The following is a 21,072-nucleotide window of genomic DNA, read 5'->3' as shown; positions in this document are numbered from 1 at the left end:
ATAATGGCTTTCCAACAGTGAAGGTTGAACTCACCTAAGAGAGGAAGCACTTGGCCCTAAGTGCTGGTACTGGTACCAAAATTCAAGAGATTTAGAAGTTAGAGTTTATATTCAACATTTAAATATTAAGATTCATGCCGGGCAGTGGTGGTGCATGCCTTTAATCCCAGCACTCGGGAGGCAGAGGCAGGCGGATCTCTGTGAGTTCGAGGCCAGCCTGGTCTCCAAAGCGAGTTCCAGGAAAGGCGCAAAGCTACACAGAGAAACCCTGTCTCGAAAAACCAAAACCAAAAAAAAAAAAAAAAAAAAAAGATTCACCAGTCTCTGGGTAAATGACATTAGCTCTCTGTGTCTGAGCTTGTGCATATGGAAGGTGAGTGGACAGTAAGGAGCCTTAGCCTTCCAACTCGGTGTGCCATGAGTGAGCCTGTGTAGGCTGGAACTCAGGGAGAGGCATTGGAAAGAAAAACTGACTAGTGATTGCCCTGCTACTCATGGGAAGGTTAGCGCCTTTCATTAATGGCCTGGAAGATACAAGTCAAAATTCTGGGGTGGCTTCAGAGTTCAAACTCTTGGAATTTTCATTTTTGTTGCTTCTGATGAAAAGTGACAGCCTTGGGTTAAGTATGGGTTTGGGAAACCAACCTCTACCTCCTGCTGCAAACCAATGTCTTATTAGTTTTTATTGCCAAGGAAAGAAAGCTCTACCACCTAGTCACTCCAGCCTCGTCCTTATTGATTTAAAAGCATAATGCTAGGACTTTAAAGAAAAATGATTACATTCATTTGTTCATCACAAAAGGCCTCTCTACCACACTGTAGAAAATTCAAAGGAAAAAAAAAAGCAAAAAATAAAAATCTCACATGGTATCCCGCACCTGGTAGTGTTCAAGTTGCCTGCTTCCATATTTTTATTGTACATTATAAGCTCTAAGCATGGCATTTTCATGAAAGACCTTTGCTGTATTCTGACAGCGAGTTTACAATGATTTTTTTTTTAAACGGTAAAATCATATCCTGTGAGGTATATGCTGGCTTCTGTTTACCATTGTCCTGTCCTTGCCCGCCTCGTTAGCAGGCAATGATGATGATAGGAGCCGGGGCCACAGTGGTGGAGACTGACTCCCTCGGTTCCACCGTGACCTCAGGCCCACCACTTCCTTTCTGCAGGCTCCGGTGCCCTCCCTGTGAGCACACAGGCTATGCTGGTCTACTCTCATCAGGGGATCGTCAGGACTGCATGAGGTCATGTCTGCAGAAGGTGCACGGCTAGTATCTGGAACAAGGTCGGCTCCACTGAGCTGAGCGTGCATTCCTCTTTGATGACCGGCTGGGTGTTTATAAACATTCCACAGAGAAATGCACAGGAACTATCAGGCTGTGGGAGCTCACCCCTTCGGAACCTCCTTCCTCACGTGCAGCGTGTAGTGGTCAGACTGGACGGCTTGACCTCAGAGATCCCTTCCCCCCTCGATGCACCCCCCACCTCCTTGTCATTAACAGAAGCTGTGGCCCCTGCAGAGAAATGACCTCAAAACTGGTGGAGACAGCGGATCCAGGAGGGCCGAGGGCACACTGGCTTCTCCTCACATCCAGAGAAACGCTTGACATTGTCCCACCACCTTCCTTCCAGAGGCTACTGGTTCTTTGATCTGTGTGACCCTCTGGTCTTCATTTTTTTAAATGTAGGCTTAGCAGGCTCTGGTCTCGGCCAGGGTTTTATTTATCCATGCACAGTTCTAATGTCACTTGGTTGCTGTGATCATCTTCCTACGTGGTCACTGAAGGGAGAGAAATCAAACTGCAAAGTTCAGGAGGACAGGCGCCGCTACCCTCAGATCATCCCTGAGGGACAGAGATTTTCTGCTCTGCTCACCGCCGCCTGCTTGTGATCCCTGCTGACCTTCCGCGAGGAGTTTTTAATTAAAAACAAGAAATTTCTTCAGACACCCGAGTAATTGGATGAATCATCTCACTGATTCATGAACTGTACCCTAACACTCAGACTTCTCGGATCCTCCAACCAAGTGCCCTAAAGGGCCTCCAGTGACCTCCCGCTGGGACCAGAGCTGCCTCCGAGGGAAGGATTCTGGCTACTAGCACAGAACCAAAGGTCACAGAGTCATCCTGCCCTGCCACTTCTGGCCTTATGCTCCTTATGGCCAGTGGAACCAGCCTTTGCATGCACTCCCCAGGGTTTCCTCTGTGGGCACACCTCGGCACTGGGGAGAAGATGGGGTGAGGAGCGTCATTCACATGGGTGCCTACGGAGAGGCAGCGGGCTGACAAGGTCAAGTGTAGGGTTCTCCCTGGTGTGATGCTGGTTGCTACTATTACTGTGTGGCTTACAATAGGTTATTTAGCCTCTCTGTGCCTCCATACCCAAAACGAGAATGAAAGAGCCTCACAGAGGGACTATACAGGTTTGCACATGGGAAGAACACACATCAGATATATTCTAAACATACAGATTAGCAACTGATACCACAATCAAGGATGAGTGGGTCTAGTCATCCGCAGTATAGAGAGGGTCATCTGTAGCGGGGACTGTAGAACCAGACCAGAGCTTAAACGTCACTTAAGGTTCATCTTCGGTGCCTTGCCGGACTGGACTGCCCATACCGATATGTCCTCATCTGTGCTGTGTGAACGAGTTCTCTGCCTGGGAGACTACTGTGAAGATGAATGGGAGGATGGATGTAAAGTGCTGGGCACAGCATCCGGCCTGTCACTGATGTGTGGTACTGTGAGCCCCTGACACAGCCCAGCTCCACCAGAGCTGGGTTCGCACCAGCATCTTTTGAGGCAAGTGCTGTTCCTGCTGCGCCTGGGGTTGCCTTTGTGCTGCCAGGCTGGGATTGGCAGCTGCTGGGCCTGGGGTCATCAAAGCCATTGTGAAAGTTTGTCGTTTCCTCCAGCATCTCCCTCCTGCTGGAGAAATCCCTGCCCCCTGCCCCTGGAACCTGTGTGTTTTTTGGGTCACGTGGCAGGCTCTCTAGTGCCTGGGCCGCTTTGTTTTTTCCACAAACCAATCAACAGCAGCCCTCCACTGCTGTGGATATCGCTCTATATAAATAAAACACTGATGGCCAGTGACCAGGCAGGAAGTATAGGTGGGACAAGGAGAGAGGAGAATTGGGGAAACAGGAAGAAGGAGGGGGAGACACTGCAGCCAGGATAAGCAGCATGTAAAGACGCCGGTAAGCCACCAGCCACGTGGCAAGGTATAGATTTATAGAAATGGGTTAATTTAAGATATAAGAACAGCCTGCCACGGCCATACAGTTTATAAGTAATATAAGCATCTGAGTGATTATTTTATACGTGGATTGTGGGACTGTGGGGCTTGGTGGAACCTGGAGAGAAGCCCTCCAGCAACACCCAACTCCCTGATCTGTCTTGGCCTCTCTCCATCTTTCTGCTCGCCTCGAGAGGCTGGGCGGCTTCTTCCTAAGCGCCTCCGGATGGCTTCCTCCACTTCGTTGTTCCTTGTGTTGGGGTTGGGCCACCCTTCATCCGAAGAGTGCCCTCTTCATCTCTCAGCCCCGCTGATACCTCCTCGGTCCAGCCTGGCCCCATCTTTCTCACAGAGACTACCAGCGCTTTCCAGGTGCTAGACAGAGCTCACCTCTGAATGTCAATACTCACCCTCGTACCGTGCCTCTGGGAGGATGGAGGCTGCCTCAGTTTTCTGTGTGTGGCCCCCTCTTCCTCTGGGGTGCAAGCTTTGGAGGGGCAAACACAGAAGCCCACGGGTAAGGAGGTCTCTGGCAACAGTGTGCTTTTTAGTTGTGTGTATGTGCACCACATGCATGCAGGAGCCCAAGGAGGTGGGAAGAGGGCAGGAGACCCCCTGGAACTAGAGCAGTTGTGAGCTGTGAGTTGTGACTCGGATCCTCTACAAGAGCAGGAAGTGCTCTGGATGGCAGAGCCATCTCTCTAGCCTCATGAATTAAATTTAAAGAAAACAACAACAAAACTCCAGTAAAACTTAGTCCACGAGAATTCACTGTATTCTACTTTACATGCACTTGAATTTTTAGTAGGAAACTAATTTTGAAAATATGGTATAAAATACAAACTTCAATTTTTTTAAAAAAATTCTTTATTTCTAATGAAGTGTTTGGGAGGGGCATCCTCTGTCCCTGTATAGTGTTACTTTTCAGCCTAGGGCCTATGAGAGAGCCATGCCTGGGGCCTATGAGAGAGCCAAGCCTGGGGCCTATGAGAGAGCCAAGCCTGGGGCCTGTGAGAGCCACACCTGGGGCCTATGAGAGAGCCAAGCCTGGGGCCTATGAGAGAGCCAAGCCTGGGGCCTGTGAGAGTCACACCTGGGGCCTGTGAGAGCCATGCCTGGGGCCTGTGAGAGCCACACCTGGGGCCTGTGAGAGCCACACCTGGGGCCTGTGAGAGCCAAGCCTGGGGCCTGTGAGAGCCACACCTGGGGCCTGTGAGAGAGCCATGCCTGGGGCCTATGAGAGAGCCAAGCCTGAGGCCTATGAGAGAGCCAAGCTTGGGGCCTATGAGAGAGCCACACCTGGGGCCTATGAGAGAGCCAAGCCTGGGGCCTATGAGAGAGCCAAGCCTGGGGCCTGTGAGAGCCAAGCCTGGGGCCTATGAGAGAGCCACACCTGGGGCCTATGAGAGAGCCATGCCTGGGGCCTGTGAGAGAGCCACACCTGGGGCCTATGAGAGAGCCATGCCTGGGGCCTGTGAGAGAGCCACACCTGAGGCCTATGTGAGGGCCATGGCCATTAGAAGGGTTTCTTCCACCTGAGGCCAGGTCTGCACCTGCTAGAGGCCTTCAGAGAAAAACGTGTGGTGGTCCATCTTGTCAAAGCTGCAGCTCCTAAAACCCCACCGTCAGGAATTCCTTCATTCCCTGAAATCCTTCTCTCCTTTGTTACAGAGAGAATCTGCTTTCAAAATGCTTTCACAAGGAAACATTCATATTGTGTCCTCGTGAAATGTTGAAGAAAAAAAATCGAGTGTTTAAGAAAAAAGAAAAAGGCAAAGTTTCTCCTCCAGAAAGTTTCTCTGCCAGCTTCCTGGGGTCATGGAATAATGCTGTTGGCAATGACATTGAGGTGTTGTAGCACAGTCTCTGCAAACTTCCTCTCCCCTGGGCCGTATTTCACAGTTCCTGCTTCTACGCCCCATTGGCACAGACATCCTTTATTATTTGTTTACATGTTTCACATACTAGGCTAAGGTGGAAAAGTCGTGATGCAGTGTTAGGAGAGAGAATGTAGTGTGTGTGTGTGTGTGTGTGTGTGCGTGTGTGTGTGTGTGTGTGTGTGTGTGTGTGAGAGAGAGAGAGAGAGAGAGAGAGAGACAGACAGACAGACAGACAGACAGACAGACAGACAAAGGGAGAGACTGTGTGACTGTAAACATACATGCTCATTGAAAGGCTCAGGGGATCTAATACATTCTGAGTGTCCAACTTGTCACAGCACAACTTGTCACAGCACAACTTGTCACAGCACAACTTGTCAGCCTTTTTGGGATGACCATAACCTACTAGGACTCTTGTGGCCCATACCCCAGAATCTCTTCTCTTTCTCTGGGAAGCAGGATGACCTCAGGGAGGAGGTTCAGGCTCCCAGTGAATATGACTAACTCCTCAATCCCTCCTTCAAATCATCTTCTTGTGGAAAGATCCAGAAAGGACTTGTGACAAGGAACACAATGCTTTCCTCCAGGTGACTGATCCCATGAAAGAAATAGCCAGATATGTCCACGGGAGGCCCACGGAAGTCAAGAATATAAAGAGTGAATCCAGGGCTGGAGAGATGGCTCATCTGTTAAGAGGAATTGCTGCTCTTCCAAAGGACCTGGGTTCAATTCCCAGCACCCACATGGCAGCTAAGAACCACCAGTTCCAGAGGATTTTGGCTTCAGAGAGCAATGTACAAATGTGGTATATAGACATACATGCAGGCAAAGCATCCATATACATAAAAAATAGAAATAAAAATTTAAGAAGTGAATCCAGACAGAGAAGAAGGCCTACAGCTTATTCAATCACTCACAGCCCTTTTGACCTTTGTGCTCCAACAAACTCAAGATGTTCACCCCTAAAGGACAGAGGTACTTGCTTCCCAGGGCTGCTTCTGAAATCAGACAAATGAAAAAAAAAAAAAAAAAAAAAAAGTTCAACCAGGGCTGAAATGTAACAAAAGCAGCTGAATTCAGTCTCCATACTGTTAGAGGGGGGTGGGGGTGGGTGGGAGGGAGGGAGGGAGGAGGAAGGAAGGAAAGAAGGAAGAAGGAAGGAAGGAGGAAGGAAGGAAGGAAGGAAGGAAGGAAGGAAGGAAGGAAGGAAGGAAGGAAGGAAGGAAGGAAGGAAGGAAGGAAGGAAGGGACAATAACAAGGCCCTTAGAAAAATGGCAGGTTATATATGTGCAATGCGTGTTCCCCATGGGGCTGGGATGTAGCTGAGTACATATAGAGTACCTCGATAGCATACACAAGACCCTGGGGTCAGTCCCTAGCACCACTAAATGGAGTTTTTAAAAAGTGGATGTGGCCAACATTCATGGTGTTTTCAAAGCACTATGCTCATAAACAGCTTTGGGTTGTCGAAATAACTTTCAAAGGCAGTTCTTTGGCAAGAACGGGAGTACAGGAAGAGGTGAGCTCTGTTTTTGCGTCCTCACCCACATATTCAACACCGCAGACCTGTGTGGCACTCACTATGAATCTGCATCACAGGTGAGCAGTGTAGCAGGGCAGACCATTTAAGAAACCGTGGTTTTCTTGCCTTGAGCTAGTGCAGGACTTTCTCTCCGTGGCAGCTCAGGTATTCTTTGGGTAAGGAAATCAGACCCAGTGGGATTAGTGGCTTGCCCAAATTCACAAAGAAGAGGAAGTAATTAAAGCCGATCTGAAGGCTAGATCCGTGTTCTCACCCTTCAAAGGCATCCCTGGGATGCCAGGAGCAAAACACCTTTAGGAGGCGGGGTCTTCTGAACCCAGGTAGGTGTTAAATCAAGAGGCAAAAAACGTCCAGTAGGGGACGCTGGAGAGCCCAAATGGTAACTCGGTGCCTGGCTTCCTTCCTAGACGCCCAGCCGACAGGGAAGGGCTGGGAATTTAATCCTCAGCATTCCAGCCAGGGTTCCTGTGACATAATAAAGCCCAAGGCGGGATCTCGAGTGACTTGTCAGCAGAACCCCCAGAGGGACGTTCTATAGATAGCCAGGGCGTGTCGCAGGCTCAGTCCCTCTCTGCAGAGGAAAGTTCTTTCATGCCTGGGCTGGGCAGTGCGGTGTGCAGCAGGTGGAAGGGTGGGGGGACCCGCCAGGCACTGGCCCCAGAGGACTGTAGGGCTGGGAAATGTGCGTACCGGGTGGCGGGAGGAGCCCAGGCCCAGGAGGGAATTCCAACTATGGCGTTTTAGAGAAAATGTTTTGTTATTTGCCCTGGCTGACCCCACCCACGTTAGGACGACGGCTGCGAAGGAGAAGTCCCAAATACAGAGCCTCACACAGCCTTTGATGTGGGCTCTGAGAAGATTCCGTGGAACGCGCCAGGCTCTCTTTCGGGGAGAGACGTGCCAGGAATGTTGGTGTGCCCCGTGCTGTGATTGGAGGTTGCTGGTTTGAGAGCTCCCTCATTTGCATGGTCGAGCGGCCAGGGCATTGTTTCCCACCGTAGAGACTGTTTGCCTTCCCACTTCCAAGCCAGCAACCGTCCTATCAATAAAGTCACATAAATACCAGAATGATAGCAGAGACTCTGGCCATTGCTAATATTTCCCCCACCCTGTTTGCTGGAGGAGAGAAATTCTCAGAAGCCATGCATATATTTTACATAAAATAATAGCTGAGCTGCCAAGGGCTTTAACGATATAATTTCATCATGGGATTGTGGACTCCTTGGTTTATGTCGCTGTCAGAACCCCAAGACAGAAATTAATTCATGTAACTGGTTCAAATCCAAGTCCTATTTGGTCTATTTTTCCTTATGGGTGACACACAGCTATTCTGGTTGCCCAAACATGGATGGGTAGGGTATGGGATGCACAAAAGCCCTGCCTCGGTGTATTCATTAGCTTCAGAATCCATTCATGAGGAGTCACATACTGTCATTGTTAAAATCATGCACATTTGGCTAAAAGAGCCTGAGTTTATTTGAATGGTGGGTTGGCAAAACTGGGAAGGTTCAGACAGGAACAGGAAGTTCCTGTCTCTCACCTGTAGTTAGTGGCTGTTGGGGATGTTGGGATAAAATGTGCTCACAAGTGACGGGATGGATGAACTGGATACCTGTAAAAGGTCCATTCCAGGTGCCTGGACAGAGTTGAGATAGTTCCTCATCCCTTTGAAGGTCCAGGAATCTTAGCTACTTCCATCCAGAAGCTTCTCTTTTTAGCCCCTAAATTCCTCAGATGCTCTGCGTCTGTGAATGGTGTTCTTCCCAGCCCCTGCCCTGTCTGGAATCTCAGGATGCCCCGTGAGATTCTGGCACAGCTGCCTGTTGCAAACAATTTGGGGAACATGAAACAGAGCACAGTGTCATTCCAGAGCAAGGTTAAGAGCAGACTTGTGGAGGCTCTCGTGGGTGTGCTTTCTCTTGCTGAGTTCTGCCTGGAAGGATCCTGTCCTCCCTACACCCTCCAGGCCTGGAACAGGGACTCTTCAAGTAGCATGAGTCATCAGGCTTCCCCTTAAAGCCGGGTTTCAGTTGCTCATCCAGGTGTGTGGGAGCGCTTCTCTGTAGGTGTAAGCATGGCTCTTGCCAGCAAGCAGTTCTTCCTTCTCTCTGTAACACAAAAGGATGGCTAAGGAAGCTTCCCCACTCTGTTAGCTGGGACCCTGGGCAAGGAATCAATGTTTCCGAACTTGTTTATTTTGAAATCTGAAAGGTTCTGTAAAATAACTGGGTCATGGTGTGTAAAATGCCCCATCCAATAGTTTCTGGCATGGAGCAAAAAGAAGTAATGACGAGAACAGGAGGCAGAAATTGGCTAGGCTGCTGGGGGTCGGGATGGGATGGAGTGGGGGGACCAAAGAAAAGTAACCACTTTGGGGGCTGACATCAGAGAAGTCCTTGGGCCTCTTAACAGCCTTACTTTGCCAGAGGCCCAGGATGCCAAAACATTTGGGGGCTCTGATCTGATTCCTGAATGATTTTAGGGTCACCTCTTGGGGTGGGGTGGGGGGGTACTAGGGTGAAAAAAGAGGACCTCTGGCCTTAGTGGAGACCTAACAGTCCGGCTGGGCTCAGTCCTTCGCTTGGCCAAGAGACTGCCCCTAGGAAGTGGGTTCACCTTAAAACATGCTGAAGAGAGAATCGGAATGATTGTCTTTTCGATAGGCTGTGCTTTCGCTTCCCAGAATCCCTGTGTTTAGTGTAGCAGCTTGCAGGGCGGAGGTAGCTTATGGGCCACAGCCACGCAGGTTGTAAGCCTTCCCACATTTCTGAAGGGTTTTCGGAATCATTTAAAAAACTGTAACTTTTCCTTTTTTCTATGTCTTCTTAAGCACATTTTCCCTAACACTTTGGGGTCCCCCCCAACATTTTGGGCTTCCTTGCTCCTTCTTTAAAGTCTCCCTCCCCACAATGTGGCTGCTTGTCTGCCCTGTGCCTGACCTCCACACCAATTTAAAATACCATGGCTTTCCCCCTTTCTTTCCTTCGCTCTCCTCTTCCTCCAGGCAGTTGCTGGGATTTCTACAAGTTGTCTGCCTCGGGGTTTTCTTTAAAACTCGAGTTAAATTCCTTGGGCTTCTATTTGAGTCAATTCCTAAATTCTTTTATTAATGAGATGAAGAACTCCCAAAGGTGGACCCCGGTCTCCCCTGCATCATCAAGGCCAACGTAACAGGCCCCCAGACCTTAGCACAATTGACACCATGATGGAAGTCCTACTCAGGCTTTGGAACCCAACACGTAGGCAACAACACCTACCAGAACAAGAACAAAGGCCCAATCCATCACAGTCTGGGAAAGTCCCTAAATGCACTCCAACCTTGGCTTTTGGGCTTCTGTAGTTCTGCTTCTGGCTAACTGCTCTTGCTAACTGAGGGATGTCAATCCAGGATGTGGTTTTTGTGCTTAAAACTTCTCCCCCAGAAAGGCTCAGGGCTACATTGGGATCCTGAACACCCAGTGGAGGTTGTGGGCTGGTTAGTAAAAACTTCCTATTGGCTTGAACCCGTGTCCTAGTGGTCTTCTCTGGTGGATACTTCCCAACACTGAAACCACTTCAAAGGGATAAATTCCCTTGGAAGCCATGTTCAAGCAAGCTGCAGGATTCCCCCTCCCCCAAGTCATAACTCTCTCTTTCTCGGCCTTTCTCCCAGTGCACCAAATTAGATGATATGAGAAAAGATGTATTCAAATATTCAGATATTGCTCTTAACAATCAAAGAAAAGGAGATTTTGCTCTCAAAAATGATTTTTGGAGAGGCATGAAATGTGGTCACAGTATTTCTCAGCTGGGACCTCTAGGGGCCGAAGTTACAGCTCATCAGTAATGGAGTTCAGAGTTCTCAAACACTCCTTGTGAAGCAGTGGAGTCTTGAATGGGGAGAAGTGATGTGTCCCATAGGTGCTGGGGGGTCTTGGGTAGGATTGTGACTCATTTGTAGCTGAGCAACTTCAGCCTCTAATGGCTTCGGATGGATTTCTGCATTCCCCCGTTTTTCCTCCTCATTTCACTCAGCTCTTTCTTCTAGAGCTCTTGTCTCCTTGGGAACATTTTCCTCTCACCTGTGTGGGGGAACTGGACACAGTCATTTTTAGGAAGTGTGAATGAAGGTGAGCTGCTTTGCAGGTCAACTCTGCAGCTGCCAAATGCCCAAAGCAGATCTTTGTAAAGAAAGACCCTCAGCCTCAGGGGAAAATAAATAGCAGCACGCTTGTTTTCACCTCTATGGAAGGCACCCCATCTGGTAAGTCCTGTGTGTTTCTCCACAGCACCCCGGCTAGTTCTTTCTAGTGGTTGAATCTAGAGGTTGGCATTCCACAAACAGTACAGACCCATCTCTGGTCCAGGGAACGACTGTGGCACATCAGGTGGGGTGAGGGCTGCTGCAGGTGGATGCCTCTCTTTTCTGTAGCTTCTTGTCTGCAATTGACACCATCCTGTACCCCAGAGGACTAAGGATAGACTTTTAGTTACCCCGAGAAAGTACTGATTTAAAAGATGCTACATGAACTAGTCCCCGGGCAGAGGACCTGTCCTTCAGGTTGTGATCATCACAGAAGCTGAGCATCCACTTGACAAGCCTTGGGTCCTTCCCAGTACCAGAGACACTGACGATGATGCCAGAAACCCCTGGGCCGACACTGCCTCCATCTCCCCAATTAGTCAACACGCCTCTTCCTGAGTCTCTTGGCCTTTCTGGGTTTCAGTTACATAACAGGTTTTTGCTCCTTTCCTGGATTTTTCCTTCCCAAAAGCTCTCCCCTGAAAACCAAAACAACCTTTCTGTTCCTTTAATGGAGCAAGATTCCTAACCGGTATACAGCCACATATTTACTTAACAGACCTGAGCAGAAATTAGACCATCCATCTAGATGGGTTCTGCTTACACTTGGCCTGTTGATGGAATAGATTCATTTGTAAAGTTTTATACACTGAAAAGCTTTGGGTTTGACCAAGCTATGCATTAGTCACTTCTAAAGCAGTGGCATTTAATTTCAGCTTCATTTTGAAGCATTAGGAAGTTTATGTGTTTGGTTGCTTCTCCAAATGTTTTCTCCGCATGATGACTTTTCTCCTCCCAACCCAGATTCATGGTGTTGTTTTGAGAATTTTATGCTAGGGCTAAAGATACAAAGTTCCTTTCATCACCAAAATGGGCTTTTATTTGACAGCTCATCTTCTCGGGCACACTTTTGCTGTACCAGTGCACACACGAGCAACTGTCCCACGTACAGCTTGGCATAAGAGCCACAGAGCTGTGTGGTGTGGAAGCTGGTGTTAACATCGAGGTGTCTAAAGGGCCGTTTTAAGAAATGCCAAAGGCAACTGTTTTGAGTATCTGGCATCCCAAATGACATGGATTTTCAGGCCAGTGATAGTGACTGTGCCTGCATTAGACAGCTGTGTAGACAATGAGACCTTGGTTCAGACCCCTGTCCTCAAGGTGCGCAGCTGCGGCTTGCTGCCAAGTCCAGACCAGAACATGTGAAGTTAGTGATGTTATGACATGAGTCAGATTCAACCTTCAGACTTTTAACCACTAGAAAAATAAAGTCCAAAGCCAGATATGGTGGCCTACCCCTGTAATTCCAGCACTCAGGAGGCTGAGACCGGAAGATCGTAAGTTTGAGGTCAGCTTGGGCTCCACAGCAAAGCCCTGTCTTAAAACTGTCCAAAACATAAAACAGACTGTCCAGCGAGATAGCTCAGCAGAGAAGAGGGTTTGCCATCAAGCCTAGCTGACCTAAGTTGGATCCCCAGGACCCACATGGTGGAAGGAGAGAACTGACTCTGACAAGCTGCCTTCTGACTTCCACAGGACCCCACACTGATGACGTGGAGTGACCTACCTCTGTGATGACTGACGTGTCGGAGAGGTTACAAAAGGCTGCTTCATGTGACACCTTACTGCAGTTGATGTTTTTACTCTTTAGGGGCCCGCCACCCAGCTCCCAAATAAATACACAGAGATGTATTCTTACTTATGAATGCCCGGCCTGAGCCTGGCTTGTTCTAGCCAGATTTTCTGACTTAAATTATCCCATTTCTCTTTAACTATATTTTGCCTCTGGGCTTTTTTTTTTTTTTACCCTTTCTTTATTCTATATATCTTCCTTTCCTTCTTACACTGTGGCTGGCTGTGTGGCTGTGTGGATGAGTGGCTGGTCTCTGGCATCCTCCTCTCCTTCTCCTTTTCTCACTTGTCTCTTCCTTCTTCTCTAGCCTAGATTTCTCCTCCTATTTATTCTTTCTGCCCACCAGCCCCACCTAGTTTTCTCTCATGCCTAGCTATTGGCCGTTCAGCTCTTTGTTAGACCAATCAGGTGTTTTAGGCAGGCAAAGTAACACAGCTTCACAGAGTTAAGCAAATGTAACATAAAAGAATTCAACACATCCTTGAATCACTAAACAAACATTCCACAGCATGAATGAATGTAATATGTCTTAAACTAATATTCCACAACACGATACTGCCATCTTCTCCAAATAATTTCCTATCCTATCTCCACTAGCTCACTCATTGGTTTGAAGTTTTGTGGAGCCCTTATGGTGTGTAAAGCATTCTAGCAGGAGTTAGGGTTATTACTTCTGAGGAAACCTGAGGCTAGACTTGAAAGGAAAGGATTGGCTCAGGATCCCCAAGACCAGGTTCTCAGAGCAAATGAGATTTATTTGCCCCAGAGGGACAGAGGGCAGGGAATAAGAGACAAAGACAGGAGATAAAGGAAGAGGGAGAAGGGGAAGGGAACAAGGGAGATGGGGAAAGGATATTTGTCCCAGGGGAGAGAGGGACAAAAGACCGCCTCTGAATAGAGAGGAGACAGATACGGCCCATAGGAAAATGGTAGTTTATAAAGGTAAAAGGGGAAACCATGTTAGGATGAGGTGTCTAATTGGTTATGTTAATTAGGTGAGTCAAAGGGGGATTTTGATAGCTGGGCTTCAATACTTTGCTAGCTGAACCTTGGTCATCAACCTCAAGAGGAGGAAGTAGCCAAATAAGGAACTAGACCTTTAAGAATGGAATCTAATCTAACATTTTATTGTCTGTCTGTCTGTCTGTTTGTTCTTTTTAAGCAAGGCAGACGGAATGGGAGAGAAGGGCAAGGCCTGCCAGAGCTATGCTTGCCAGGCACAGGCTGGCTAGAGTCCCTTTACCATTTGTCCTCACAGAGCTGATAATCTGCTGGGAGATACAGATATAAAAATGGCATTGCACATAGAATTACTACCATAAACTGAGTTGCATGCCCTGGAGGGAATTTGAGATCTATAGAGACCTAACTGAAGTGGGTGACCCAGAGAGAAGGCTAGGGCTGTATTTATAAACATGTATAATACTTTAATTAAGTATTTGAAAATTCCCTTCATACATACAACGTATCATTATCCCATGATTGTGTTTTTAATGTCCTTGTCTCCACATGATGCTAGTTACTGTCAACTGGAAATACGTTCAAATTATCTATACTTATTCATCAGAACAGTGCCTGCACACACAGGGACATTAAGTAATTTTTATTTGTGTGAATCGGCTTCTCATTCAGTCTAGAATCCATGGATTCTTTGCATATACAGACATCACACATTGTGAAAACTTTTGCTTCCCAAAGAATGGGAGTCCAGTAACGAGAACATTCCTCATCTTTGAGTGCTTCTAATAGCAACTGGGAGGCTCCTCTAGAGAGATCTTCAAGAAAACCGGTTTCCCAGTCAGGATTAACACAATGCTAGATAAATGCCGTATGCACCCTCCTCTATACCCACCGATGATTGCAAAGAATTCTGCCTGAGCCTACGAAAAAGAAATAAGGCAGAGGAGACAGTCTTCATGGTGATTGGAGGTTGAAGTGTCTGCAGAGCATACCACAGCAGGACATCATGTGACCACTGAAACCAGAAAGACATAAGACCGCTCCAAACCAGCTGAGACCAACATGGCTGACTGGGAGCACCACCGCTCACTTTGCTTCGTTATAATGCCGCACCCACCAATAGCCTTCAGAAGCAACTGCTGCTATCATAGTCCTGATGCCATGACATGTTAAAATAAAACAAACTCCCTGTCCTCCAAACACCTTTATGAGGACAGCAAAGGGGAGAAAAACCTTATTTCAAACAATTCCTCATGGATTCCTGAAATGCCTCTCTCTCTCTCTCTCTCTCTCTCTCTCTCTCTCTCTCTCTCTCTCTCTCTCCTCTCTCTCTCTCCCTCACTCCCTCCCTCTTTCCCCCTCCCTCCCTCCCTCCCTCCCTCCCTCCTCTCTCTCTCTCTCTCTCTCTCTCTCTCTCTCTCTCTCTCTCTCACACACACACACACACACACACACACACACACACACACACACATACACACACTTGGTCCACCATTCAAGTTTGTCTTAAAAGGAGGCATTCAAAACCAGCAGATGCAACCCCCCCCCCCCCCACACTCTCCCCTGGGTGAATACTTTTGCCCTATAGTAAAACTCTCCCGATTGATTGCTTTACCTGTTTCTGAATTCTTTCTCTGATGGTGACAAGAACCTGAGAGGACTGGGTAGAAGTCTTAGTTTCCCACCTCTCCCCTTCCTACCCACCCAGGCTCATAGGCCATATCATCTTGTCTGTAATTCAGACCTTCTCTCACCTCTGGCAAGGCTAACTTCCCTAAAGCTTATCTGATTGAGATGAATCCAACATCCAAAGCTACACCAAGATCCGGCATAGTCTCAGAAGAGAAGCCAGCAAGGGCTTCTTCAACTTGGTCCCCTTCACCTCTGAACTTGACCTTATCAGCCTCTATTCTTTTCTCAATTCTCAGCATGCTATACCCCAGTAAAAAACAAACAAACAAAAACCACATATTTCTTCCATAATGGCTTCCTGGAGGTGGATATGGTCTAAGCTGTTTGATGTATGTTCCCTGGTTGTAGTCTTTACCGCTCTTTGTCAGGCTCCAGCATTTGGCAGTAGATAATTCAATATTCTAGTCTCTCTTACTTGACCAAGGAGCGATGAATTCAGATAAGATGCTTTATCCAAGATGGGAATGGTCTTTCCCTTTGATAGGCAGAACGACCTAAGGGTGACTAGGAAGCTGACGACTGCCTGCCATGAACAGCTTGTCCTCTCTAGCCAGGAAAGAGGTTTGGGTTGTGTGTTGTCCAGGGCTGAATGAGGTACTTCAGACCCTTGCCTGGAGCCACTATGCAGCAAAGGAAAGGTCTTTGTGTGCTAAAACCCAAATCCTTAGTGAGCAAAGATAGAGTCTTTGTAGCTAGCCCAGCGGCAGCTAGCCTGGTAGGCCTACAACCATTAGTAAAGAACAACTAGTTTTCAGTGCTAGGGATGTGGTCCACGGCTTCATGCATGCTAGGCAAGTGCTCTAGCACTGAGCTCTAGCCCCAGACCTAAGAATAATAGTTCTGGGAGGGTCTTGTGCTGAGGACACCAAACCAGACCAAAGAACAGAAATAAGATCTGAGAGGATCCAGAAAGAGCCAGAGACCTAAGACACAAAGGATGATGAGGATCGGGCAGGAAAGGATCCTGGGGCAGGACCTTCAGGGGGCCTGTTGTCTGCCTCTGCTCCATTGAACTGGGTCTTGTGTGGTGGGGTGAGCCAAAAACAGTTCCAGAAAGCACATTCCAAGCACAAAGGGATCTAGACACCAGAGCAACTTTGGCCAAAGGACTACCCATTCTGCTATAGAAAAGGCCTCTCGCTCATTTGAAATATTAGCACATGTTCAATGTCTTTTGTAGAAATGATACTGAGTATATTCCAAACGTGTGCGTCATGCACTTGTCAGTCAGATGGGCTAGTTTCTGTCTAGTTCCATTTTTATTTAGATCCCATCCAAGTCTACAACAGTATTTGAAGTGACCGAGCTCTTTCTGGGGCTGCCTTAGGCAAAGGGCACAGGTCAAGCTACGCAGTACATTTACATAGCGGTCTGTGACCCACTGGTCACCTTCCTGCTCTTAGGAACCCACATCATCCTGCCCAAGGAAGTCCCCGTGAGCATGTGACTGGTGTGAGACGAGCTGAGTTCAAATCCCAGCTCTGTCCTTTGTCAGCCATGACCCTCTAGTGTGAACTGAGATAATTCACCTATTCTGCCCCCACTTCCTGCCATGGTGTTTTATGTATTTTGTCATTTTTGGTATTTTGATGGCATGGCAGTGTACCACCTTTCTAGGAGTGACATTCAACCTGACTAGAGCAACACCTATCCAGAGGCTTTATAATATAAAGAACAGTCCTCTGCACCCGGACCCAGCCTCTTCTGTTTCCCCGCAGATGACAGCCTTGTAGCCAATTGCTGGGTTTAGATCTTGTGGCTTCTTCTCATCTCCAAATGATATGTTTACACTGCTGTGTCTTGACGACCCACCTTAGCAGACATCATCTATCTGCTTCCTTCCATGGAGAAGTTGTGATTCACATCTCCCACTCCCTCCAGGGTTTTCAAAGTTTTTGCCATTTCAGTTTTTTTTTCCCTGTGACTACTGTAATGATAGAAAATCCTTTAATTTCTACCGCATCGAGAATCAGTGATACATTTGACTTCTTTTTACGCAAGATGAAGAGCACCCTGGCTGTGTTCTCTACTTCTCCCTCCCTCCAAGGCCTGCCTACTCTGTAACCACAATTAAATTTCCCCAGCTTTGTTTATAGGGTTGATTCTAAAAACCAAAAACCAGAGAATAGAGCTTTACTTACATTACAACTATGTAAATATTGTTAATGTTAAGTACAGAGCAAGTAGCATGCCATGATTACGTTTCTTCTCTCTAGTTTCAATGTCATGACCTGTGTGCAACTCAGAGCAAACCACGGTTAGTATCCAACACAATCTTTCTCGTGTTCATCTGAGGGGCTGGAAATAAGGCTACTACACTTCATTATCTATTTTGATTATGACTTAGTTATGAACCTTTTGTTTTTCCTAGAGTTTCTGTTTGCTTCTTTTTTTTTCTTGTTGGTAAGTGGTTTTTCCTTCATCTGCACAGGCAACTTTTATTCGTGTTCATTTATTCCTAGGAATGGAGTCCAGTCTTCTTTAAAAGTATTGCTCTTGTAACCTGCTGATATTATGTTTTCATTCAAACGAATCTCTTTTAGGTCAGCTGACAACTGGCATCCAGGAATTTCCTGGGTAAATTTAATCATCTCTTATATTAAAAAGGTTTTCCTTCCCTGGGAGTTTAAATTTGTCTTGCTGAAATCTGTACACTCAGCTTCTTGGGAAGGAAAATGAAAACATAAACTCATTCTTAACTATTGGGGTCTGAATTCTGAATTATGCCTACCTTTACGCACTTGTTTAGTTTGATAGAGAATTCTAGTTTCCAAACACTCTCTTCTTAGAACTTTTGAAGATAGTTTTTCTGCACAGTGGGGTGTGGCTATGGATTCTCTTTCCTTTCAGGGACTGACTTCTCTTTCAAGTGGTGTAGAATCTTCTGGCCCCCAGTTCTGAAACTCCACAGTACATCGGACGGAGTTCCTTGCTAAGGGGTTTGGTAGGCTGGTGTTTTGAAAGCTTCCAGCCTCCCTTCTTCCCTATTCCCTTTGGTTTGAATCCCTGTTGGTTTTCCTTTTTCTCTTTGGAACCCCCACCAGCCAGCGCCATGATTATGATTGTCTATGCTCCGTTCCTTTGCATTTCCATCCTCCCTCTGTGTTCTGAAAACTTTCCCTCGACTTCACATTCCATCATTTCTATGGCTCTCCTAATTTTCTAATCGTAATTTTAAATGATTTATTTTTAATTATGTGTATGTGTGTGCCTGCAAATGGGTATGTGCATCTGCGTGCAGGTGTCCACAGAGGCCGGCAGTGTCAGGACCCCTGGAGCTGAAGACACAGCAGCTGTGAGTCACGTGATACAAGGGCTGGGAACCCAATCGGGTTCTCTAGAACTGCTGAGCCACCTCTCCAACCCCCCCCCCCCATGACATTACTTTTTATTTCTGAGGATTTTTTTCTTGGTTTCTGATTAATTAACACCCCCCCTTCTAATCTTCCTCTTCCCCCACCTCCTCTTGGAGGCAATGGGTATGCCCTTGAATTTGGTTGGGGCCTCATTCATGTTTCTCTTACCACTGACTCTTATCCCTCACTCCTGTAGCAATGTGCAGGGAACCAGCCAGAACCAGAAAGTAAACAATCTCAACACGGCAACCAGAGCTTCTTGCTGGATGCTCTCCAATTCTCATGATAGCTTTGAAAGTAACAGTTAGCCATGGAGTTCTTCTGGAGCAGGGGGTACAAAAAGCCCAGGAAGCATCCTGAAAACCTTAAAGTCCCCCCTTTTTTTCCTGCTCTTGAATTCTTGAGAATGAGTGCTGCGTTGGCTGGAAAGCCTGCAAGGCTGGATCCCATCCTAAGCTCTTTCCCTTGCTCTGACAGGCCAGTAACACTGCACTGGCTGAATGTTCATGACTATCTGGATTTTGTTTTTATGGTGCATAACAAGCTTTTTCTCTGTACCATTAGGAGTAGGAAATACCTAAAAGTTAAATACCAACAGCAACTATAAACTAAAATATCAGTATTATAACATTGGAATGAGAGGGATATGATTAGCATAGTCAGAAAATGCAGAAAAGATGAAATTAAATATTAAACATTAACAGTCTCCACAAAATAAGAGACTTTTGCATCCCAAGAGCATTTATTGTACACATATGAGACAAATTATTACCATTACTGTTTTCCTTTTTATTTAGGATTTTAAAATATTTTATTAGTTTGTTGTGAATTTTGTACAATGAGTTTTGGTCATATACACCCCCTCTCCTAAATCCTCACAGACCCCGCTCCTTTTTCCTACCCGCTCAGCTTCATATTCTCTTTTCTTTTAACACATGCCCAGTCCAGCTCATGCTGCCCGTATATTCTTGGGTATGTGGCGTACCACTGGAGCATGGTCAAGTCACCAAGGAAAAAGTAAGGAAAAGTTCCTCTCCCTCTCCAGGGAGAGATCAATTGCCAGTCTCCCTCTCCAGGAAGGTGTCAATAGCCGGTCAACCTCCTGAGCCAGGGGCTGGACTTCACGTCCCTCTCCCCACTCTATGCTGGCATTTTGTCGGGTCTCGGCTTACACAGGTTTAGTGCAGACTGTCACAACCTCCATGCGTTCTTACGTGAAACCGCTCTGGCGTCAAACTCCACTGCCGGTGGCTCTTACACTCTTTCCACCCTCTCTTCCAAACAATCCCCGAGCCTTGGGAAGAAGGGGTATGAGTTAGGGCTGATCACTCCCCAGTTTCTTATTCTCTGCACATGCTCCAGTTGTAGGTTTCTTTGTTAGTCTCCGTCTACTACAAATAGTGGCTTCTTGAGATGAGACAGGTTTAAAGGTAGTATGGAAGGTTTTGCAGACATCTGATGAAATTTAAAGAAAACGGTGCATGTCTTCTTATTTGCTGTGGCTTGCTGTTCGACATTTACTTCTGTGCACCGGTGACAATTTTAAGTACTTTTGTTTACGTTGGTTAGTTTATTCTTCACAATAAACTTAGGATTATTTCAGATGTGGAAGCCCCAGTTGCACCATGAGAATAGCTTTCCTCTGAAAAGTTCTCACTTGTTTTAGGACTGGGATTGTGAAAATATGTCTGTGTATTTGATGTAGATGTCTGTTTCTCTAATTTGTTTTAATTGACAAATAAAAACTATATTTATTTCTAATGTACAATTTGATGTTGTCAATATGTATAGATTGTGAAATGGCTAAATTGGATTAGTTGACTACTTTGCATACTTATTTGTATGTGAGTGGGTGGGGGGCAGGGAGCATGAAGTCCAGTCTCTGCAATTTTCAAGAACACAGTCCCAACTGTTGTCAATATGTTGTACAAGATCTCTTGAACTTCTTGCATCTGGCTGAAAATATGTATCCTTGGACTCCCATCTTCTTGGTTCCCCCATAGCCTCACCCTCACCCCATTTTTCTCTCTACTTTCCTCAGTTAAAACCATATAGATGTCTCAAGTAAATGGGATAAAGCAGTTTCGTCTTTCCATGCCTGGTTCATTTCACTAAATATACTAAATACAATGCCTTCTATACTCATCCATGTTGTCCCAAATGACATGGTTTCTTTCTCGCAGGCAGATCTCTGTGAGTTCGAGGCCAGCCTGGGCTACCAAGTGAGTTCCAGGAAAGGCGCATGTTATGAATAATGCTGCAGTGAACATTGACTTAATTTCCTTTGGGTGTACACAAAAGTGGAACTGCTAGATCACAAGATAATTCTAGTCTAATTTATATTGTTTTCCAAACCAGCTCTGCTAACCGTCCTCATCAAAGACCCAAGAAAGAGATCTCACCTGAGTAAACAGGAAGTGCAGAGCAAACAGCTTCCAAAACTACAGAAACGACAGAGACATCTGCCTACCTGGACAGTTACCCCAG

At 46.7% G+C, this 21,072-nt stretch overlaps 1 long non-coding RNA gene across 1 annotated transcript; it reads right to left on the bottom strand.

Annotated features, from left to right (window-relative positions):
* Nucleotides 1–492: 492 nt before the first annotated feature.
* Nucleotides 493–3,733, bottom strand: LOC143273887 (uncharacterized). The gene is made up of 2 exons (XR_013052146.1): nt 3,649–3,733; nt 493–1,781 (listed from the first exon to the last, which is right to left on the bottom strand). It is a non-coding gene; the product is annotated as an uncharacterized LOC143273887 (long non-coding RNA).
* Nucleotides 3,734–21,072: the final 17,339 nt, after the last annotated feature.

The sequence above is a fragment of the Peromyscus maniculatus genome, chromosome 6 (genome assembly GCF_049852395.1).
Source record: "Peromyscus maniculatus bairdii isolate BWxNUB_F1_BW_parent chromosome 6, HU_Pman_BW_mat_3.1, whole genome shotgun sequence".
Classification (NCBI taxonomy): Eukaryota; Metazoa; Chordata; class Mammalia; order Rodentia; family Cricetidae; genus Peromyscus; species Peromyscus maniculatus.
The sequence above is the reverse complement of the archived record's forward strand: the minus strand, read 5'-3'. Positions and strand labels throughout refer to the sequence as shown.